General features: G+C 49.5%; 1 protein-coding gene across 1 annotated transcript in view; it reads right to left on the bottom strand.

Moving 5' to 3' along the window:
• LOC132381584 (zinc finger protein 420-like) overlaps positions 1-6,311 on the bottom strand; it is a 43,201-nt gene extending 36,890 nt beyond the window's left edge. The window contains exons 1-2 of the mRNA XM_059951078.1: positions 6,228-6,311; positions 2,670-2,797 (exon numbers count right to left, since the gene is read on the bottom strand). The gene's annotated coding sequence lies outside the window, so the exon portion shown is untranslated. The remainder of the gene's footprint in view (positions 1-2,669; positions 2,798-6,227) is intronic.
• Between the last annotated feature and the right edge of the window lie 10,323 nt (positions 6,312-16,634).

Raw genomic sequence — 16,634 nt, 5'->3', positions numbered from 1 at the left:
TATCAAGCTTGCCTCATTCATGATGGAATTTATTACAGTACTATGTAATGTTTTAAAGATGAGCTTTCTTTGTCACATGTACGCCAAAACATAGTGAAATGCATCGTTTGCAGAAGTCACTGTGCTTCCGGTGCCCGCGATGTACTAACCCTCACCGAACATTTTAGGTCTGTGGGAGGAAGCCGGACTCCCAGCGGAAACCCACGTGGTCACAGAGAGCATGTGCAAACTCTGTACAGGGAGCAGCGGGAATCGAACCCTGTAAAGCACCACGCTAACCACTGCCCTACTGCCCTGCAGCGTCCAAGAAAAGTAGATTTGAGACGAGGCCGGGGGGGGGGGGGGCATTCCAACATGAAGACTGGCACACCACTGCAAACGTCCTGCTGATTTCTTCAGAGACCGAAGGTGAAAAAGCGGGAGGGAGCCAGAGCTTGATGCTGTGCGCTGTCCACCTCCATTAGCAATCTTCACCAAAGAAAAGAACATCTCATCTTCCTTACCCTCCATATTCCACACCACCATCCTCAACTCCACCTCCAAACACAACTTTTTTCAGTGATGATGCCCTTTCACACCCAGACCCCTCCTCTGCTCCTGAATGGCTCCATCATGCCCTCTGCAAAGCTCCCCGCCCTGAATCCATTAACCCTGTCTCTTCCTCTGCCTAACCGGTCTCCATGGTTTACTTGTTCTTCTTTACTTCCAGCATCTGCAGATTCACTCGTGTTGCCCACGGTTTACTTCGTTGCTTTTCTGGGTTTTGTGTCATCCCGCTCTTCCGCCTTTAAATCTACTTCCTACTCACCCAGCAAACTTCCTTCCGCAAAGGTTCCCTTCTGAAAATCACCATAACAAGAGCTGCACGCCATCTGTAAAGTTTGTAACCCCGGGCAGTTGATCCGATCAACCATTCTAATTAGCCCCCCCCCCCCATCTACTACCACAGTCGCTGCATGCAAATACTTGCTGCTATTTATGTATTTTTCTACAATTTATTCCATATTTAACATTTAACTTATATAATTCTTCATTCTTTCTAATAAAACCATAAGACATCGGAGCAGAATTAGGCCATTGGGTTCATGGAGTCTGCTACGCTATTCAATTATGGCCAATTTATTATTCCTCTGAACCCCACTATTCTGCCTTCTCCCATTAACATTTAACGTCCTGACAAACCGGGAACCTCCCAACCTCTGCTTCAAATATACCCTCTACAGCTGTCTCTCGCAACGATTCGGCACTCTCTGGCATTTCCATCTGAAAATTTCTGCTTATCTCTGTTCTCAAGAGTCATCAGCCCACTTTGAGGGTGTGCCCTCCAGTCCGAGTCTCCCCCCCCCCCCCCCACCCCACCACCCGCTCCGCAGGAAGCATCCTCTCCATATCCGCTCTTTCCAGGCCTTCCAATAGGTTTCCATGTGATCCCCCTCATTCTTCTAAACTCCAGCTAGTTCAGGCCCAGAGCCATCACATGCTCCTAATATGTTAACCCTTTCGTTCCCGGGATCATTCTCGTAACCCTCTCTAACGCCAGTGCATCCTTTCTTAGATAAGGGGCCCCAAGACTGCTCACAGTGTGAATGATGATCTTTATTGCGTGTTGTACTCTGACCAACAACCACAGCACAGAGCTGGTACGCGTACAGTCGGCCCTCCTTATCCGCGGATTCAACCAACCGCGAATCGCGGAAACTCGGAAGTGCTCTCCCAGCACGTTGTGCAGACTTTTATTCTTGTCATTATTCCCTAAGCTATGCAGTATAACAACTATTTTACATAGCATTTACATTGTATTAGGCATTATAAGTAATCTAGAGATGATTTAAAGTATACGGGAGGATGTGTGTGAGTTATTGTGGATTGGTATCGAAAAAAATCGCAAGTTCTCTTACTAAGTTGGAACAGGTACATCCAGTATTATTTAGCGTCAGTTAGTCAAACGTTTGTCTTAGTATATAGTATATATTTTACCTTTCTATGCATATAAAACACTTAAGAACATATGTTTCAGCGCCGGGCTCGGGAAGTTCCCGAGTTCAATCCAGTGACAGATCGTTCCCGAGTGCGCTCTCCACCGTGCTGGGTTGATGTGGAGGATCAAAAACCCCAAAACCCAATAATTAATTCACTGTGTTGCTTAGTAATAATTGTAGCTTTCATCGGGGCAGGGCCTTTCTCGCTTTATCCTTTAAAATTGTTCCGATCGTTGACCGACTGTAGCCTAACGCTTTTCCAATGACCGATGGCGTTTCAACTCTTTCCGATCGCTTTATTTTCAATCATGATTGTGGTTATTTTTGTGAACAGCAACACTGCGGATTCAGTTCCCTTCTGCTGGGTCCTAATGTCCACCGCACTGAGACAGGTTAAATAAGGTCTGGGGTTCCGCTGGGTCCTAATGTCCACCGCACTGAGACAGGTTGAATAAGGGACTTATTCAAAATCCGCGAATTTTGGTATCCATAAGGGATCCCGGAAACAATCCCTCGCGGATAAGGAGGGCTGACTGTAATTGTTCAGGACAAATATTGGCCCTCGACCCCAGTTACCGTCTTATTCAAACTAATTGAGTCTTCTTTTGTATAGTTTTCTATAACTTTTATTGTATTTCTTTACTTTTCCCCAAATGCCTGCAAGAAAATGAATCCCGAGTGTGTACGTACCTCGATAATATATTTGACCTTGACCTTAGGTCATCGCACAAGTCAAATTCAACAGGCTAGAAGGATGCAACTCGCGGTGCCTCAGAGATCTGATCTCCACCCTCAATCGTTCATGGTTTGTTCACGACCTGGAGAAGAGGAGAAGGGTTAAGAGGTTTAAATGTGCTGATGGTGGGTGAGACAGCACGCTGGGCCGAGGACGTTTGGACAGCACGCTGGGCCGAGGGCGTTTGGACCCTGTAACTCAAAACTGAGAGGCTGACTTGAGTGAGCAAAAAGTTGGGCAAATGGAGTTTAATGTGGGAAAGTGCAGGGATATCCACGTTCAAGTTTATTGTTTAAATATTGTCATGACAACATAAATGCCATGGAAATCAGCCTTCTGCAATATTTTGACAGGAGAAGTCTAAAGATGGGCAATTATGAAAATGGAGAAACACTGCAGAAGAGGGAAATGCGGAAGGATCTCGGCCTGATTTCCTTCCGCTTCCCCACGCAGTTTAATTCCATGGGCCTGAACTCCAACTAACCTTGTGCTTGTTGTGGTTTTTCGTGCCTCGCAAATGACCAGGAGACGCAGAAGATTCTTCAAGAAGGGTTAAACTTTAATTTGCAAATCAAAGCTGAGACAGTCATTGAGCTAGTCGCTGATTGCCCACCGATCCTCGGACATGGCATTTTTTATAGCAAAATCCTGGTCCAGTTGTATTAGCATATGTAATCGATCTATAGTTGCATATTACATGTACTACACATACATCATGTCCCTATTGTTCCTATCAATTGGCTTAATCATGTTCTAATCTACTTCTCTTAGCTACCTCTCATTAACATACCATTGTCTTCTACATTTTTAAGACTTCAGTCTCCTACCAAATTGGGTACATTCATAATAAACTCAGAACTGAGCAATGTTCTAATCTACATTTCTTTAGCTACCTTTCATTAACACACCATTGTCTTCTACATTCCCAAGATTTCATTCTACTAAATTGGGTACATGCATAGCAAACTGACTAGTTGCACAGCAAATGATACAAGTTTTATACTCCATAATATTTTTATACTCCAATATGCTCAGGACCTTGTCCAACGTTCATTTAGATTTTTGGAAGGCGGACCCCACTGAACTCTTGTAATCCACCTTTAGTGTCAGTTCTTCTGACAGTGTAAGTCAAGAAGCATTTGCCTTTAACTGGATCTGTTCCAGCTGCCTGTGAGTATTCATAGAACAGCATACAGGCCCTTCGGCCCACAATGTTGTGCCAACCTCTGAACCTAATCTATCCCTTCACTCCTACGTGACTCTCCATATTTCTATCGTCCATATGCCTATGTAATAGTTTCTTAAATGCCCCTAAAATGCTTTACAGTACGGGGACCCAGGTTCAATTCCTGCCGCTGCCTGTAAGGAGCTTACATGTTCTCCCAATGACCACCTCTCACAGTCCGAGGTTGTACCGGTTGGTAGGTTAATTGGTAAATTGTCCCGTAATTAGGTAAGGATTAAATGGGGGGTGGGGGGTTGTGTGGTTTGAAAGACCAATTCTCAACCATAAGACAAAGGAGCAGAAGTTGGCCATTCGGCCCATCGAGTCTGCTCCGCCATTTCAACATGAGCTGATCCATTCTCCCATTTAGTCCCACTACCCCGCCTTCTCACCATAACCTTTGAAGCCCTGACTACTCAGATACCTATCAATCTCTGCCTTAAATACACCCAATGACTTGGCCTCCACTGCCCACCGTGGCAACAAATTCCACAGATTCACCACCCTCTGGCTAAAAAAATTTCTTCGCATCTCTGTTCTGAATGGGCGCTCTTCAATCCTCAAGTCATGCCCTCCCGTACTAGACTCCCCCACCATGGGAAACAACTTTGCCACATCCACTCTGTCCATGCCTTTCAACATTCGAAATGTTTCTATGAGGTCCCCCCTCATTCTTCTAAACTCCAAGGAGTACAGACCAAGAGCGGTCAAACGTTCCTCATATGTTAACCCTCTCATTCCCGGAATCATTCTAGTGAATCTTCTCTGAACCCTCTCCAATGTCAGCACATCCTTTCTTAAATAAGGAACTCAAAACTGCACACAGTATTCCAAGTGAGGTCTTACCAGTGCCTTATAGAGCCTCAACATCACATCCCTGCTCCTATACTCTATTCCACTAGAAATGAATGCCAACATTGCATTTGCCTTCTTCACCACCAACTCAACTTGGAGGTTAACCTTAAGGGTAACCTGCACGAGGATTCCCAAGTCCTGTTGCATCTTAGAACTTTGAATTCTCTCCCCATTTAAATAATAGTCAGCTCGTTTATTTCTTCTACCAAAGTGCATGACCGTACACTTTCCGTCATTGTAATTCATTTGCCACTTCTTTGCCCATTCCCCCAATCTATCAATCTATCCTCAACGCTGTACCTCAGTGAATAAACAACAAATAAATACACTGATGAGGCTTTGGAGGGTTTCAGTCAAATGACTTTTGGATATTGTGAGCAACGTTGGGCCCTGTAATTGAGAAAAGGTGCACTGGCCCAGAGCTGGTTGGCAAGGATTGGGACGGCATGGTTAGATAGCTGTTCACGCCAGTGACCCGGGTTCAATTGGCACCACTGCCCGCGAGTAGCCTGTACGTTCCCCCCATAACCGTGTGGGTTTCCTCCTGCACCCAAAGGTGTACAGGGTAGTAGACAGTCACATGGGCGGAATTGGGAGCCGCCGCTCGTTGGACAGGTTAAATGGATGACCCCAGCAATGAAGGTTTCAGCTAGAGAGAATGTTTTGATGTCTCTAGGCCTGAATGAGGGTGTGGTGGAGGTGGAGCTTGTAGGAGGGTGGGGGTGGGGGAGGGGTCAGGTGGAGGTGTAAGCTTCTGGATACTGAGATATGGGCAGGACACGGGGTGGATACGGGCAGATAGGAGGGGTTTCAGAATCGGAAGGCACAAGCTTGGGATAAAGGGGGATTTCTTCAGCCAGAGAGTAGGAATTCGGTGCAGTCCAAGTCATCGGGTGTACTTCGGGCAGAGATTGGTCGGTTTCTGATTGTTACGCGGATTAGGAGCGAGAAGCCAGGAGGACAGCGATAACATAAATCTGCCGAGCGGACTCAACAATTATGCTCCTATACACTCTCTTGTGAAATTGACGGAATTTCAGCCCACCGTGTTTAAAGTCTCCGCACGGGACAAATGCACCATCCCCGTCATCAACCCGGGGACCCTCCGCTCCTTCGCTGCGCCCCCTCCCACCTCTCTCCATACCCGCGGCTGAGAGACAGCACCTCGTCTCAGCCCTCCAGGTGCGATCTGTCCTGGGCCCGGACAGCTGGAGCAGGACGTCCCTGGTACACAAATAACCCGCTTCATCAAAGGCCGACCAGCCGGTCAGCGGACTGAATCGGGCGCTGACAACACGGCGAGTCCGGCCGGGACGAAGGGGAAGATGCCGGGGACCAGGAGAGTTGCTGCGGTTCGCACCGATTCTCTCCCCCCCCCCCCCCCCCAATTAGGGCTGCTCCTCTGGCCTTCGGCCCAGCATTGCGCTCCTACCTGGTACGGAGCCCGGCAGGCAGCGAACCCCCTGTCCTCTCCGCTCCCGTCTCGGTCGTCCGGGCTTCACCGCGCATGCCCGGGACACCGCTTCCGGTTTCTGCCTCCTGCCGTCCCGACAGGTCGCGTTCTGTGCCACGGGGCTTTCGAATTGCCACTACCCCCCGCAATGGTACTTAGATAGATAGATAGATAGACAGATACTTGATTCATCCCCAAGGGGAAATTCAACATTTTTCCAGTGTCCCATACACTTATTGTAGCAAAACTAATTACATACAGTATTTAACTCAGTATAAATATGATATGCATCTAAAATCACCCTCCCAAAAAGCATTAATAAATAGCTTTTAAAAAGTTCTTAAATAGTTTACTAAAGTGCATTGAGTGGTAACTTAAGCTCAGTCCTAACCCCGGCACTTTAACCTGTATTGCCCCGGTGGTTGAATTGTAGAGCCGAATGGCGTTGGGGAGTAATGATCTCTTCATCCTGTCTGAGGAGCATTGCATTGACAGCAACCTGCCGCTGAAGCTGCTTCTCTGTCTCTGGATGGTGCTGTGCAGAGGATGTTCAGGGTTTTCCATGATTGACCGTAGCCTACTCAGCGCCCTCCGCTCTGCCACCGATGTCATACTCTCCAGTTCTGTGCCCACGACAGAGCCCACCTTCCTTACCAGCTTATTAAGACGTGAAGCGTCCCTCTTCTTAATGCTGCCTCCCCAGCACGCCACCACAAAGAAGAGGGTGCTCTCCACAACTGACCGATAGAACATCTTCAGCATCTCACTACAAGATAATTAAAGGATTTGATAGGATTGAGGCAGGAAATATGTTCCAGATGTTGGGAGAGTCCAGTACCAGAGGGCATGGATTGAGAATAAGAGGTCAGTTATTTAAAACAGAGTTGAGGAAGAGCTTCTTCTCCCAGAGAGTTGTGCAGGTGTGGAATGCACTGCCTCGGAAGACAGTGGAGGCCAATTCTCTGGATGCTTTCAAGAAGGAGCTAGATAGATATCTGATGGATAGGGGAATCAAGGGATATGGGGACAAGGCAGGGACTGGGTATTGATAGTGAATGATCAGCCATGATCTCAGAATGGCGGTGCAGACTCGAGGGGCCGAATGGTCTACTTCTGCACCTATTGTCTATTGTCTATAAACATTGAATGAAGCCAGCCTTCTGAGGAAGTACAGTCGACTCTGTGCTTTCCTGCACAGGGCATCTTTAACAGCTCGCTGAAAGAGCAACTTCCACGGCCCATTATTGCTCCAACTTGTTTTGAGGGGCACTGTAACAATAATGTAACCAAGCCCCCTGAAACCCAAAGCCTTCCTAAAGAGAAGCTAGTTATTGCCAATCCAAAGCGGAAAACGTTAGCCACTGTCTGAGCCTTCGACATCTGTGCAGTGTTTGTAAACCGTTGGCGGAGGAGCAAGTGGCTCCGCAGATCTCCTTCAAAATAATACCAGTGATCTGGTTAGAAACCAGAATTACAGTGCTTCTTGCCTCTGCTTATGTTTATAAAGAACTATCATGATTATTTTTGTACAAAGAATTCCTGTTGTTCTCATGCCATTAGTTGTATGCTGGACTTTCCAACCCAGATCGTATCCGAGTGAGACTCGATTCCAGCGGATGATCAGACCGATTAAGCTTGGAACCAGGGTCGCGTCCGGAGAAAGTTAACAGTCCACAGCAATCGCGAGGCAAGCAGCGTTCGCCCGCTCGACTCGGCCTGACAGGGCGGATTTCCCGGTGCCCATCGATTTTAATTCCAGTCCCCATTTCCCATTTCAACATGATCGCCCGTGGCCGCCTCTGGTCAGATGGAGGAGCAGGACCTCACGTTCGGTCTGCGTGGCCTCCGACTTGATGGCACGACCACCGATTCCTCCAGCTTCCTATAATCCCCCCCCCACCCCTCCCCCGTTGTCCGTTCCGATTCCCCTCTTCCCCTCACCTGCCTCTGGTGCCCCTCCTCCTTCTCCCACCGTCCACTCGTCTACCGCGCTCCTTTTTATTTCAGTAGTTTTTCAAAACATTTTACAAATTAAAAACCCCAAATCCCAATGAGGAACATTAAAACAGTGCAAAATTAAGCATACAATAACAATATACTACAAAGGAAGATAATTTAACGAAAGAAAAAGCACCTGAATTAAAGACAAGTAAGCTTAGTGTCCTCCCCAAGCCCCACAACACAAGAAAAAACAACAGCAACTCCAAACCGACCACAACACAATATAGAGAGTATAAGTCAGGACAGCCAAACTCCCAGACTGTGAATACACTCAGCAACAGAGGATAATAATGCCTTCTACCAGAATAAAAAGGAGCTGAAAGCAAGGGACCGAAAAGAAAAAAAAACCCTGGTCAAGAGGAAGGTTATGAAAGTACTCGATAAAAGGTCCCCAGACCCTATGGAACTTTAGATCCGAATTGAGAACTGAATAATGAATTTTTTCGAGGTCCAAACAGGCCATGACGTCGTTAAGCCATTGAGCACGAGTGGGCGGGGCAACATCTCTCCATCTGAGGAGGATCAAGCGTCTAGCCAGGAGAGAGGCAAAGGATAATATTCGGCATTTGGTCGGACCCAGACATAAATCTGTCTCGCCCCAGAAACCGAACAGAGCAATTAAGGGGTTTGGTTCTAGGTGCTGATTCAGAATACACGATAACGTAGTGAAGACATCTTTCCAGAATTTCTCCAAGCTAGGACAGAACCAGTACATATGGATGAGAGAGGCCTCGCCCTCTCTTGCATTTATCACAGAGCGGACGAACGCTAGGGTAAAATCGAGATAGTTTAGATTTGGACAAATTACCGCGATCCTTTTCCAGCCTTTTACCTCTTTGGTATATCACCTCCTAGCCTCTCACTTCATCCCGCCCCCACCCACCCGGTCTCACCCATCACCTGCCTGCCAGCGTGTGCTCTTCCCCCCTCCCCCACCTTCTTATTCTACTCTCTTCCATTTCATTCTCGACGAGTCCTCGCCCGAAATATCGACTGTTTACTCCTCTGCACAGAAGCTGCCTGACCCGCTGAAGTCCTCCAGCATTTGAAGTTGCAGCCTCCTCCAGCCGAGCCCAGATCCCCGCCACCAAAACCCCGACAGCCGCTCATTGCGGCTCTCTACCCTGCGCTTGACTGGACACAGCTGGCGGCCTCTTGTCGACCGCAGGGCAACCGCTGACGCGGCAGAAATACCCCGCACGTACCGGCTCCAGTCGGCGGCGAGTTCGAGAGACTCCAACGTGCCCGGAAGGCAGATGGGGCGCTGTCCCCGAAGTTCGCGCCGGGTCGGGGTGGAGGATTGAAGTGGCCGGCCGCCGGGAGATCAGGTTCCCCAGTCTGCGTTTGCTTCCACTGGCGTTGCGGAGGCCACGCTGTGCAGCGAGTGGACGGGATGAATTTGCAAGTGAACCGCTGCTTCCCCCGGGAGGGCTGGTTAGATCCCCGGGTAAACCCGAGGTTGCTAGAGGACGCGCCAAGGATGGGGGGGGGGGGCTGGGGGTTGGATGGCCCTTAGAATTGCGGAGGGAGCTGCCCTTGCGAAGTGTTGAGGGGGAGGGGAGGGGGAAATGTGTTTAGATTTTACGCCTTATACTGTAATCGCTGCTGCAAAACGACAATTTTCACGGCATAGCAAACCTTATTCTGAATTTACTGTTGAACGGAGGCGAGGACGAGGGGAAACCGGCCTGGTCGTGTATCGGGGGGAGAGGCAGTGAGAACAGAAAGCGCGGGAAATGGATCACTTCCCTCTGGCTGAAGAGCCAGGTGGTTGAGGGGAGAATAATCACGCATTAGGTGCAGGAGTAGGCCATTCGGCCCTTCGAGCCAGCACCGCCATTCGACGTGATCATGGCTGATCACCCACAATCAGTACCCCCGTTCCTGCCCACTCCCCATATCCCTTGACTCCGCTATCTAACTCTAATAGTTCCTGAGCCTCGTGGTGTGGGTCCTGTACCTTCTCGACGACAGCAGCGATGGTCGGAGGCGGAGGGAGGAGTTGATGATGGAGTCTGCTTTCCTGTGACAGCGCCCCGTGCAGATGTGCTCAATGGTGGCGAGGGCTTTACCCGAGACGGACTGGGCCGCGCCGCTACTTTTGGTAGGCACTTCCGTTCAGGAGCATCGGCGTTTCCGTACCAGGCCGTGATGCAACCAGTCAGTATATGATCTCCGCCACACGGCCAGAGAGGTCTGTCAGAGTTTTAGATCTCACGCCGAATCTTCATAAACTTCTAAGAAAGCAGAGCTGCCGCCGTGCTTTCTTCGTAACGGCGCGCAGGAGAACACCCCCCCCCCCCCAAGATAATAACACCGCGGAATTTAAAGCTGCTGACCGTCCCCCCACCCGATGAGAACTGGCTGTGCAACTCGGGTTTCCTCCACCGGAAGCCCCGGGGGTTTGCCGACTTTGAGTTGTTATCGCATCACTCTGTTAGAAGGACGTTGGAGGCGAACCCAGGGGCAGGACCCCGACATGTCGGTGGCTTTTAACAGAATTGTGTTTATTAATAGCTGCAAGGAAGGCCGGGGAGTGAGCGAAGCCGGACCGGGGACCGAACCCGGGTCACGACAGCAGGGCTCTGGCGTTTAGTGGCGGGACTCGGGCAGAGCGAGGATGCGGACCAGGGGGATGAGCGTGGCCGGGAAAGAACAGAGGGCGGAATACCCTGCTTCTATTAAAACGGGGGGAAATTACCACAGGCAACCGGCGCGGGAACGGAGCTTGGAATACAGAACACTCGGCGGTCGAGAGACAGCGGAAACACGGGCAAACAGCGCGGGGGAACAGAGGAGCAGTCAGCTCTTCTTGACCCCGGGTATCGGTGGAACTGGAGACAGGCGGCAGGCAACACTCCTCTTGCTATGGGGCATTAACTGGAAAGGTAAATGGCTGGTAATCCTCATCTCGGCACAGATTAGCGCAGACAAACTGCAGGCAATTCTTACCCTGACGCGAAGTGGCACCTGGAGACTCGAAGTAGCGGCAAACGGCCGGCAATACTCACGATAACGACAAGACCAAACAACGACAGACAGTTCGTATCGTGACTCGGGGCAGCTCATGAAGCGGCAAACGAACCGCTGATCTCAGCTGGGCACCAAAAGACAGAATTCCCGAAGCAAATTAGCACCCGCCATTCTCGGCTGCCCGGACCGCGCGTTGCCCCCCCCCCCCCACCCCTGTCTGAGGTGATGGTCCAGCCCCGAGTAGATGTGAGCCGGAGTTTTTAAGTTGCCGGTTCGGATGAGCATCAGATGCCCTCATCAAGGATCCAGGTAGAACACGGGGAAAAGGAAATTAACAGAAAATGAGGAGTCAGCGGACCGGACTCTGCCAGATTTTCAGTCTCCCTGCTGATCCGTCACCACCTTTGACTCGGCCAGTGACATAAAACTTAAATGTGACATTGGAGCCGTCCTCAGCCTCACAGACGTAGGTATACAGCGGGTAAAACGGAGCACGAAACGCACAGCCTCGTGGTGCCGCTGTACTGGTGCAGATCGCGGAGAGGATGCAGTTGCCAATCCGAAATGACTGCGGCCTGCATGTAGGAAATCCAGCATCCGATTGGACAAGGATGTCATGAGTTTATTGGTTAGTTCTGAGCGGGGGGTGGTATTGGGTGCAGAGCTTCAGCCAATGAGGAGCACCCTGATATATGCATCTTTGTGTCCAGATCTTCCAGGGTTGAGCGAAGAGCGAATGAAATGGCGTCTGCTGTTGACTCGTTGCTCCGGTAGACAAACCGACACAAAGTACACTGCAGATGCTGTGGTCAAATCAAGACGTACAAAAACTGGAGGAACTCAGCAGGTCGGGCAGCATCCGTGGAAACGAGCAGTCAACGTTTCGGGCCGAGACCCTTCGTCAGGACTGAAGAGGGAAGGGGGCAGGGACCCCATAAAGAAGGTGGGGGGAGGGTGGAAGGTGCCAGTTGAAAAACCAATCAGAGGAAAGATCAAGGGGTGGGGGAGGGGAAGCAGGGTGGGGATAGGCAGGAGAGGTGCAGAAGGAATGTTTAGGGGAAAACACTATGGGTAGTAGAAGAAGGCAGAATCATGAGAGAGGTGATAGGCTGCTGGAGGAGGGGGCAATAGACAATAGGTGCATGCGTAGGCCATTCAGCCCTTCTAGCCAGCACCGCCATTCACTGTGATCATGGCTGATCATACACAATCAGTACCCCGTTCCTGCCCTCTCCCCATATCCCTTGACCCCGCTATCTATAACTCTATCTAACTCTCTCTTGAATGCATCCAGAGACTTGGCCTCCACTGCCTTCTGGGGCGGAGTGAAACTGGGATGGGGGAAGGGTGAGGGAGGGAATTACCGGAAGTTGGAGAATTCAATGTTCATGCCAAGGTGCTGGAGACTACCCAGACGGTAGATGAGGTGTTGCAACCTGAGTTTGGCCTCAGCGTGGCAGTAGAGGAGGCCACGTATGGACATATCCGAATGGGAATGTGAAGCAGAATTGAAGTGGGTGGCAACCGGGAGATCCTGAAGAGGATCCAATTCGCTTCTCAGGCAGGAGTTGATATGTTCCATCTCCAACCTCCCAAATTACTTCATCACAGAGGGTGTAAGCGCTACCGGACGATGGCGATTGCGGCAGGTTCCACCTCTTCTTCGACACCGGTACAATTGAAGCCTACTTGAAGCAGCTGGGTGCCTCAGGTTGCCGGGGCGAGAGGTTAAAGGCATTGGCGAGCACTCCAGCCGCTTGTCCGTACCCGGCCAGGTACCCCTTCTGGGCCGCATGCTGCCCGTGGGATCCCCCTCCCGGAGGCTGCTCTCGCGTGGCTTCAGAGACTGAAATCACGCGGTCATCGGGCGACTTGGGAGCTCCGTGAATTGACGGTCAGGGCGAGTACAGAAGGCGTTCAGCTCTCCTGGGAGCGAAGCTCTGTGCTCGGCCGCGATGACTTCGGGATAGGCTTTGTCCCCGTGGCAACCAATTTTTAAAACTGCCTTTGAGGAGTTCCTCAGATGCTCAAATCATCCCGTGGCTTAACTACGTTTATGCTGTTTGATAGTTTATACTCGTAAAGCTTCAATATTTAACATCGGATTAATATTATTTGTGATCTTGACTGGCAAAAATCAGCAGGTGCTGAGAGTAATCCTCCGGGTCCTTTTCCTGAAACTGTCAGAGAGAGAGAGTTCGTTTAGTGGCATCAGATATCTTTTATGTCACCTCTCAACACAACGCTAATGTTTCAGGCTAATTTGTCGGGTCCATTTCCCCCTTTCTTCGGAATTGCGCTTAAAACACTCATCTCGTGACGGGACGGATGCAGCCGACCGAGGAGGCCGGGAAAACCGCCCGGAATTCCTGTTCCCGATTCAGACCTGATTTTTGTAATCTTCTACTGCAAGTCATCGAAAGACAAGGATATTCAAACGTCAAATTTTGGACATCCAGCGAGAGAATCCTCTGCTCTTTCCCCGGAAAGATATTAATTTAACGGGTGAGGTGCAGACGGACTAGTGAAGCAGACCGCGGAACCAGCTGTAAAACGACCTTCAGACATCGCCGCCGCCAGGCTGGCGGAGTAACCCGAAATGGCGTCGAGCTGCCGTCTCCGCCGAGATCACGGCGCACTTTCACTCAAAAAAAAAGTTTAAGCTGATATGGACAGTTTGGGGAAGTTCACGTTCAAATTAGGGTGATTGGGGAGAGCTAGAGGTCTGACCATGTTTGAGGGGCAAGGATATGGAGGAGTTAGAGGTCAGGAGAGGGCTGAGGGGGAAGGATGTGGAGGAGTTAGAGGTCAGGTGAGGGCTGAGGGGGAAGGATGTGGAGGAGGTAGAGGTCAGGTGAGGGTTGAGGGGGAAGGATGTGGAGGAGGTAGAGGTCAGGTGAGGGTTGAGGGGGAAGGATGTGGAGGAGTTAGAGTTCAGGAGAGGGCTGAGGGGGAAGGATGTGGAGGAGTTAGAGGTCAGGAGAGGGCTGAGGGGGAAGGATGTGGAGGAGTTAGAGTTCAGGAGAGGGCTGAGGGGGAAGGATGTGGAGGAGTTAGAGGACTCTGCCCCACATTCCATATTTAAAATCCATTGATGGGGATGTGCGTCAGAAGCCATTCTTAGTCCAGGTCTCTACTGCATCTTCCAGTGATGTGGACAGGTGACAATGGACATCTGTCCCCAGTGGTGTGTCCCAGGATCAGATGTCCATGCAAGCAGGAATCCTTAGGGTTCGTCAGTCAGCGAGCCCAGAGTCCGAGTCCACGTTCAGGCTTGGGGTCCTGTCATCGGCCACTTTGGGGTCAATAGCCCAAAGGTCGACGGCTGAAGCTTGGAGACTGGAGATTTGTCCTGGAGTTGGCGGACTGTCTGTGAATGTTGGTGGGTCAGCACGTCAACCTATCAACCTCTGTCTCAAAAACACCCAATGACTCGGCGTCCACAGCCAGCTGTGGCAATGGATTCCACAGATCCTCCTCCAATGGCTAAAAAATTCCTCCTCATCTCCATCCTAACTGATCCCCACCACCTCCGCACCATTCTGAGGCATCTGGACCAAGACATCCCCATCACAGCAAATATCCTCCCCACATCCGCTCTGTCTAGGCCTTTCAACACTTGACAGGTTTCAATGAGATCCCCTTTCATTCTTCTAAATTCTAGTGAGTGAAGTCCAAGAGTCATCAATCACTCCTCGTACGATAATCCTTTCATTCTTGTGAACCTCCTCTGAACTCTCTCCAATGTCAGCTCCTCCCTTCTTAGATTAAGGGACCAAATCTGCTCTCAACGATAACGGAGGCCTCACCTGTGCCAAATAAATCCTTAGCATTGCATCCTTGCTTGTATTAGATGCTCTCCAGCACAGTGCTGCTGTAATGTGTGGTTATTTCAGTTACTGTTGCCTTCCTGTCAGCTCGAACCAGTCTGGCCATTCTCCTCTGCCCTCTCTCATCAACAAATCATTTTTGCCCACAGGAGATCTTTTTCTGTTGTTTGTTAGCTTTTTGCACAATTCTCTGTAAACTCTAGAGACTGTTGTGCATTGGAAATTCCAGGAGATCAGCAGTTTCTGAAATACTCAAACCACCCCATCTGGCACCAACAATTATTCCATGGTCAAGGTCACTTAGATCACATTTCTTCCCCATTCAGACGTTTGGTCTGAACAACAACTGAACTTCTTGACCATGTCGGAATGTTTTTGATGCATTGAATTGCTGTTACGTGTTTGGCTGAATGGATATTTGTATTAATGAGCAGGTGTACTGGTGTGCCAAATACAGTGGCCATTGTGCATTATGTTCTTAGACATATCCTTCGGTTCTGTGCGGTAAGCAGTCTCATCTCTGCAGAATGGTTTCAGATTTGAGGACAACTCCAGAATCTTCAGCAGAAAAGTTGAGCCTAATTTTCACAGTGCGATATTCCTTCACTGTTTGATATGACACCTTCCACATGATTCTTACAAATCCTCTACCGCGGGTGGATGCAAACTTGGGAATTTATCCTCAGGGCTCCAAAAGCATTCAACGGATGTGGGACATGCGTTACTGGAGAGACTGGAAAAGTTGAGTCTTACCTTTAAGTGGAGAGGAAATCCTAGAGAAGCATTAAAGACAGAGTTAATTAAAGAGTGGCCAGGATACGTGTATCACTATGGTTTGAAGAACAAGAGTGATGTGTGCAAAAGTGTGTTACTATACAATACAATATTATATTGTTATACAATACATATTATTATACTATACAATATTACTAGCCAAAATAAAACCATATAGTCCATTCAAACACAGAATCAGAGGTTTTCACTTACTGGGAGCTGAACTCAGTCCCTTTTGTTTGGTTTCAGTCCCAACTAACGTCATTGCCTGTCAGGATTCAGCAGCACCAGGGACAAAGCACTTAAGGGAGTGCAATCTCTGGCCGTGTCTGTACCCCCGATCATTCTAAAACCCACTTCACCAACAGCCAGTGATGGAGGTGGGCTGGCAGGAATATTTTTAAAAATGTAGAAGCTGAACTCTCATCGGGAAAAAGAAACATCTCAGAGAGTTGATGCTGCACACCAAACTCACTTCGTATTTTCCATCCCTTCAACACTCGGCCGATTGAGGCGATGCTAGCTCTAATAATCTCATGGCAACTTACTCTCTCTCATGTCAGTGCTTCAGTTCTTTGCAAGTCCGTGGCTCCCTGAAAGTGGATGGGTGGCAAAGAGTGTCTAACAGCATGCTGGCCACCACCGGTCTGGCACCAGGTATCAGAACTGGCATGTCATCCGGCGCTGTACAAAACTTTGGTTTGGACACATTTGAGACATCGTGTGTCGTTCAGGTCGCCACACTGGAGGAGGATGTAAAGGCTTTAGAAGTGGATGGAGAATGTCCCATTTCACTTTTACACTATTT

This window comes from Hypanus sabinus, chromosome 26 (genome assembly GCF_030144855.1).
Source record: "Hypanus sabinus isolate sHypSab1 chromosome 26, sHypSab1.hap1, whole genome shotgun sequence".
Lineage (NCBI taxonomy): Eukaryota > Metazoa > Chordata > Chondrichthyes > Myliobatiformes > Dasyatidae > Hypanus > Hypanus sabinus.
This window is presented reverse-complemented; position numbering and strand designations above follow the sequence as displayed.